We start from the raw sequence: 7234 nt of genomic DNA on the forward strand, positions 1-7234 counted from the left end.
GAAAGCCATTTTTTACAAAAGAAGTCAAGCGGTATACAACCTCACAGTATACAATACTGTTACCAGAAAAGCTAGAAATTTCATGTGACATGAAAGTGTGCCTCTCCCATGAACCACAGACCTTGCCGTTGGTGGGGAGGCTTGCGTGCCTCAACGATACAGATAGCTGTACCGTAGGTGCAACCACAACGGAGGCGTATCTGTTGAGAGGCCAGACAAACATGTGATTCCTGAAGAGGGGCAGCAGCCTTTTCAGTAGTTGCAGGGGCAACAGTCTAGATGATTGACTGATCTGGCCTTGTAGCATTAACCAAAACGGCCTCGCTGTTGTGGTACTGCGAACGGCTGAAAGCAAGGGGAAACTACAGCCGTAATTTTTCCCAAGGCCATGCAGCTTTACTGTATGGTTAAATGATGATGGCGTCCTCTTGGGTAAAATATTCCGGAGGTAAAATAGTCCCCCATTCGGATCTCCGGGCGGGGACTACTCCAGAGGACGTCGTTATCAGGAGAAAGAAAACTGGCATTCTACGGATCGGAGCGTGGAACGTCAGATCCCTTAATCAGGCAGGTAGGTTAGAAAATTTAAAAAGGGAAATGGATAGGTTGAAGTTAGATATAGTGGGAATTAGTGAAGTTCGGTGGCAGGAGGGACAAGACTTCTGGTCAGGTGAATACAGAATTATAAATACAAAATCAAATAGGGGTAATGCAGGAGTAGGTTTAATAATGAATAAAAAAATTGGAGTGCGGGTAAGCTACTACAAACAGCATAGTGAACGTATTATAGTGGCCAAGATAGACACGAAGCCCATGCCTACTACAGTAGTACAAGTTTATATGCCAACTAGCTCTGCAGATGACGAAGAAATTGAAGAAATGTATGATGAGATAAAAGAAATGATTCAGGTAGTGAAGGGAGACGAAAATTTAATAGTCATGGGTGACTGGAATTCGGCAGTAGGAAAAGGGAGAGGAGGAAGCGTAGTAGGTGAATATGGATTTAAGAAATGAAAGAGGAAGCCGTCTGTTAGAATTTTGCACAGAGCATAACTTAATCATAGCTAACACCTGGTTCAAGAATCATAAAAGAAGGCTGTATACATGGAAGAATCCTGGAGATACTAAAAGGTATCAGATAGATTATATAATGGTAAGACAGAGATTTAGGAACCAGGTTTTAAATTGTAGGATATTTCCAGGGGCAGATGTGGACTCTGACCACAATCTATTGTTAATGAACTGTAGATTAAAACTGAAGAAATTGCAAAAAGGTGGAATTCAAGGAGATGGGACCTGGATAAACTGACTAAACCAGAGGTTGTACAGAGTTTCAGGGACAGCATTAGGGAACAATTGACAGGAATGGGGGAAAGAAATACAGTAGAAGACGAATGGGTAGCTCTGAGGGATGAAGTAGTGAAGGCAGCAGAGGATCAAGTAGGTAGAAAGACGAGGGCTAGTAGAAATCCTTGGGTAACAGAAGAAATATTGAATTTAATTGATGAAAGGAGAAAATATAAAAATGCAGTAAATGAAGCAGGCAAAAAGGAATACAAACGTCTCAAAAATTAGATCGACAGGAAGTGCAAAATGGCTAAGCAGGCTTGGCTAGAGGACAAATGTAAGGATGTAGAGGCTTATCTCACTAGGGGTAAGATAGATACAGCCTACAGGAAAATTAAAGAGACCTTTGGAGAAAAGAGAGCCACTTGCATGAATGTCAAGATCTCAGATGGGAACCCAGTTCTAAGCAAAGAGGGGAAAGCAGAAAGGTGGAAGGAGTATATAGAGGGTATATACAAGGGCGATGTACTTGAGGACAATATTATGGAAATGGAAGAGGATGTAGATGAAGATGAAATCGGGGATACGATACTTCGTGAAGAGTTTGACAGAGCACTGCAAGACCTGAGTCGAAACAAGGCCCCGGGAGTAGACAACATTCCATTAGAACTACTGACGGCCTTGGGAGAGCCAGTCCTGACAAAACTCTACCATCTGGTGAGCAAGATGTACGAGATAGGCGAAATACCCTCAGGCTTCAAGAAGAATATAATAATTCCAATCCCAAAGAAAGCAGGTGTTGACAGATGTGAAAATTACCGAACTATCAGTTTAATAAGTCACAGCTGCAAAATACTAACACGAATTCCTTACAGACGAATGGAAAAACTGGTAGAAGCCGACCTCGGGGAAGATCAGTTTGGATTCCGTAGAAATGTTGGAACACGTGAGGCAATACTGACCTTACGACTTATCTTAGAAGAAAGATTAAGGAAAGGCAAACCTACGTTTCTAGCATTTGTAGGCTTAGAGAAAGCTTTTGACAATGTTGACTGGAATACTCTCTTTCAAATTCTAAAGGTGGCAGGGGTAAAATACAGGGAGCGAAAGGCTATTTACAATTTGTGCAGAAACCAGATGGCAGTTATAAGAGTCGAGGGCCATGAAAGGGAAGCAGTGGTTGGGAAGGGAGTGAGACAGGGTTGTAGCCTCTCCCCGATGTTATTCAATCTGTATATTGAGCAAGCAGTAAAGCAAACGAAAGAAAAATTCGGAGTAGATATTAAAATCCATGGAGAAGAAATAAAAACTTTGAGATTCGCCGATGACATCGTAATTCTGTCAGAGACAGCAAAGGACTTGGAAGAGCAGTTGAACGGAATGGACAGTGTCTTGAAAGGAGGATATAAGATGAACATCAAAAAAAGCTAAACGAGGGTAATGGAATGTAGTCGAATTAAATCGGGTTATGCTGAGGGAATTAGATTAGGAAATGAGACACTTAAAGTAGTAAAGGTGTTTTGCATTTTGGGGAGCAAAATAACTGATGATGGTCGAAGTAGAGAGGATATAAAATGTAGACTGGCAATGGCAAGGAAAGCGTTTCTGAAGGAGAGAAATTTGTTAACATCGAGTATAGATTTAAGTGCCAGGAAGTCGTTTCTGAAAGTATTTGTGTGGAGTGTAGCCATGTACGGAAGTGAAACACGGACGATAAATAGTTTGGACAAGAAGAGAATAGAAGCTTTCGAAATGTGGTGCTACAGAGTAATGTTGAAGATTGGGTGGGTAGATCACGTAACTAATGAGGAGGTATTGAATAGGATTGGGGAGAAGTTTGTGGCACAACTTGACTAGAAGAAGGGATCAGTACGTAGGACATGTCCTGAGGCATCAAGGGATCACAAATTTAGCATCGGAGGGCAGCGTGGAGGGTAAAAACCGTAGAGGGAGACCAAGAGATGAATATACTAAGCAGATTCAGAAGGATGTAGGTTGCAGTAGGTACTGGGAGATGAAGGAGCTTGCACAGGATGGAGAGCTGCATCAAACCAGTCTCAGGACTGAAGACCACAACAACAACATGAAGGTGTGGCTAAACGCGGCTCAATTGAAGTAGCATCATGTATTTCAAGAACTCCAGAAGATTGCAGATGGCCGTCCAGTTGTTTTGTTCTCGGACACTTGTGGTGGACAGAACCGAAATGTCAACATGAGTATCATGTTCCTTCATGCTGTCCAAACATTGAACATCCCGGTGATACAGCAATGCTTCTTTGAGCCTGGCCACTCTTTAATGAAGTGTGATTCAGTCTATGCCCATATAGAGAGGGCTGCAAAAAATGTTAATATTTATGACTCTTCGGGGTGGTATACTGTTGTTCAAACTGCTACAAAACAAAGACTGTATGAAGTCATTGAAATGGACCAGAAGGACTTTTTGGATTTTGGTGCTATGCAGAAGGAAAAGTTTAAGAATACTAAAATTGACAGTGAAGGAAATCAAGTACAATGGCTTAAAGTGACGCAACCTCAGTATCGCAAAAGTGATGTTAATTACATCTTTTTCACGCATTTCCATAATCAACAATTCAGAAGTTTGCCAGTTTCCAGAAAATTCCGATACAATCTTCCAGTTGGAACCGAAATACCATGGAGCACTGAAACTTCAGGAAGAGAAGGTAAAAGACCTCCTGGATCCATGCCGCAGTGGCATTATCAGGGAACAGTACCACGCATTTTACAAGGGTCTTCATGAAGAAATAGCTGGAGATTCATACTGAAGTTGTGATGGAGTTAGCTAGAAAGTGAACATTCGTTGGTGATGTAGATACAAATTCTGCTCACATGTTTTTACTTTTACTGTACCCTATCTGTTTTTAATGAGTAAATTACCCTCATAAGTTATATTTTGGCAAACCAAATGCGTATCTCCAAAGTGTAAAACCTCTATGTAGATTTATTCACTTAGGATCATAAAGACGTATCTCCTTAGCACCATATTAAAAATTAATAGTGGTAGTACAGTAAGAACCATTTCTATAAACATATTATCATCTGACAGATTTTTAAGTGTATTTATGTGCAGTGCAGAAATTTTTTAATTAAGTTTGTATTAGTCACTGTAAAACGAAATGTACTTCTTAAAATAACGTTTTTTTAACCTCCTGTGAAGTAGCTAAAATGGAGTTACGTTTCTCTGATCCTCACACGACGTCTGGATAGATGTTTGGTGGCAGCATTTCCCCACACGGTGCAGGCATATTCCATGATGGGGCGGATAAACATTCGATATATGAGCAGCCCATGGTCGCTGGAGAGAGTTGAGTGCTCGTTGAGGAGGGGTAGAGAGCCCCAGGCGCTGGTCAACTTACCTTCGGACGGCAGTGATGTGGTGTTGCAAAGTAAGTTTTGCGTCCATTATGACTCCTAGATATGTGGCCATAGGTTGCCATTCCATCTCCTCTCCAAACAGCTGGAGCGCAGGTATCTGTGTGGGTCTCTTCTGTGTGAAGCTCTTCTGCGCATTAAATTTCATTCTCCATTTGCAGGACCAGTTCTCGATGTTTCGGCAGGCGTCTCGTAGTCGGTGGTGCATAATTATGGCCCATCTGCTCCGGGTGTAGACCGCTGTGTCATCCGCATATAGAGCAAGTTCTACACGCGGTGTCCGAGGAAGGTCGGCTGTGTACAAAGAGTACAGGGTTGGCCCAAGCACTGACCCCTGCGGCACTCCAGCAGCGACAGGTCGTAGCGTCGAAGTGGCGTCGCTGATTCTAACTCGGAAGGAGCGTCCTTGAAGGTAAGAAGCAAGCAGGACTACATAAGGCTTGGGAAACTGTAGGTGTTGGAGTTTCCACAGCAGTCCTGTGTGCAGACACTATCAAAGGCACGAGAGACATCCAAAAAGATGGCCCCGCAGAATTCTCGCTTGTTGAACGCTTGAGTGATTTCTTCTACGACCCTTAGCAGTTGTTGTGTGGTTGAATGTTGACTTCTAAATCCAAATTGCTCATCAGGCAGCATGTGATGGCGATCGATGAGAGCCTTCATACGCTGCAGCAGGAGCCTCTCAAAAACCTTGCTCAGATCAGAGAGGAGGCTGATCGGTCGGTAACTTCGAGGGTGCTTTCTGGATTTGCCTGGTTTGGGAACCGGCACAACTATGGCTTGTTTCCAGGCAGTTGGGTAATTCTTCAGACGTAGGATGATTTAAACAGAGCGGCAATGTAGATGAATGCGTTAGGTGGCAGTTCTTTTAGCATCTGCCTGTTGATATTATCAAGTCCCGGCGCTTTTTGGTTGTTTAGACCACGAATGCAGACATCGACTTCTTCTGGAGTGATGGGTGGTATATCCTCTTCTTCTGCCCTGTCAGGTGCTTGGAGATATTCTTCGACTTCGTGTTCAATCCGATGTACATGGTTCCTGTCAACCGGGTCGTCCACCGGTACGAAGTTGTTTTGGAAAACGTCTGCAATGGCATTCGCTTTGTCCGCAGGAGTGTAGGCGGTACCATTGGGCGTTTCAAGTGGTGGTATCGTTGCCTTCCGCTTTGTGAAGAATCTAGCGGTGTCCCAGGCTTCCGGGTCAGTTGTAAACTCCTGCAGTTTGTCTGCCCACTGCCTGTTCTTGAAGTTAATAATGGCAGCCTTGATGGTTCTTCACAGTAGATTAATTTGTCGTTTCAGGCCCTGGTCCCTTGTCAATCGCCAATCCTTGCAGAGCCTGTTCCTCTCACGTATCAGGTCAAGTATTTCTTGCGGAAGTCCTGGTCGTGTTGTCTGCTGTCTTCTAGTCATCGGTGTCGAGGTGGTAATGGCCGTGTTCAGAACGTCGTCAAGTGTCGCCAGCTCAGCTTCGATGTCTTCAGCGTCCGGATGAAGTGGTAGTTCCTGATTGATAATTTCCTTGTACTGATCCCAGTTCGTTCTTCTGAAATTCAGTTTGGGTGGCTGATGAGTCGCTTCTCCAGCCAGACGAAAGATGACCGGTAGATGGTTTGAATTTAGTGCATGCCGCACCTCAGCGGTCAGGAACTGATTGAGCCCCTTCGTTATGGCTATGTCAATTACGTCCGGATTTCCATGAGACGGATAGCAGGTGGGTTCATCCGGGCCGCACGCAAAGGCATTTGCCTGTTCCAATACTTGCAGGAGGCGCCGTCCGCTGTAGGTAGTGGTCCGCGAATTCCAGGCGGCGTGCTTCGCGTTCGTATCTCCAGCTATGAAGAGCTTTCCTCGCATTTGTAGGAGCGCTGTCGCATCCTCTTCATTTAAGACTGGTTTCGGTGGTCGATATACCGCAACGAAAGTCACTATTCCCGCTGATGTTTCCACTGCTATTGCTGTGGCTTCAATTGATCCCACGTCTGGTACCGGGACAGGGTAGTGTTTAATGGATCGTTTGATGTATATTGCTGTGCCACCGCCCGCTGTTAGCCGATCCGTTCTATAGCAGCTGTACTTTGCGATATTTGCTCGGGGTCTCGGCTTCACGTGTGTCTCCGAAATGAGGCAAATGTCAATGTTTTCGTCAATCAGGAACTGTCGTACGTCGAGTAGGTCATAATATATGCTGTTGGTATTGTAAGTAGCCACGCAAAGATCTTCAATTCTGCGAACTCGAGCCATTATGCGCTGAGGCTTGAGTTGCCAGTGGGTCGAAGCACGTTTATAATCGTGGCTTCGACTGTTGCTTCCAGGGTCGCTGCTAGAGCTTGAATGGCCCGACTCATCTCTGTGACAGCTGTCATCATGCCGGTCAGGAGCTGCACTATGTCACCGTACGATGGTGTTGTCGGCTGCTGTGATGGTTGTGGTGTTTGCTGCTGCGATGGTTGTGGAGTGGTTGTTGCATCAGGTCTTCGCCCACGTAGTGGTGGGTAGGTAGACGGATCGGGGTTGTAGTCGTCCTCACGTCTCGCCCTTGTGGAAGTCTCTTGCTG

The sequence above is a fragment of the Schistocerca americana genome, chromosome 8, assembly GCF_021461395.2.
Source record: "Schistocerca americana isolate TAMUIC-IGC-003095 chromosome 8, iqSchAmer2.1, whole genome shotgun sequence".
Classification (NCBI taxonomy): domain Eukaryota; kingdom Metazoa; phylum Arthropoda; class Insecta; order Orthoptera; family Acrididae; genus Schistocerca; species Schistocerca americana.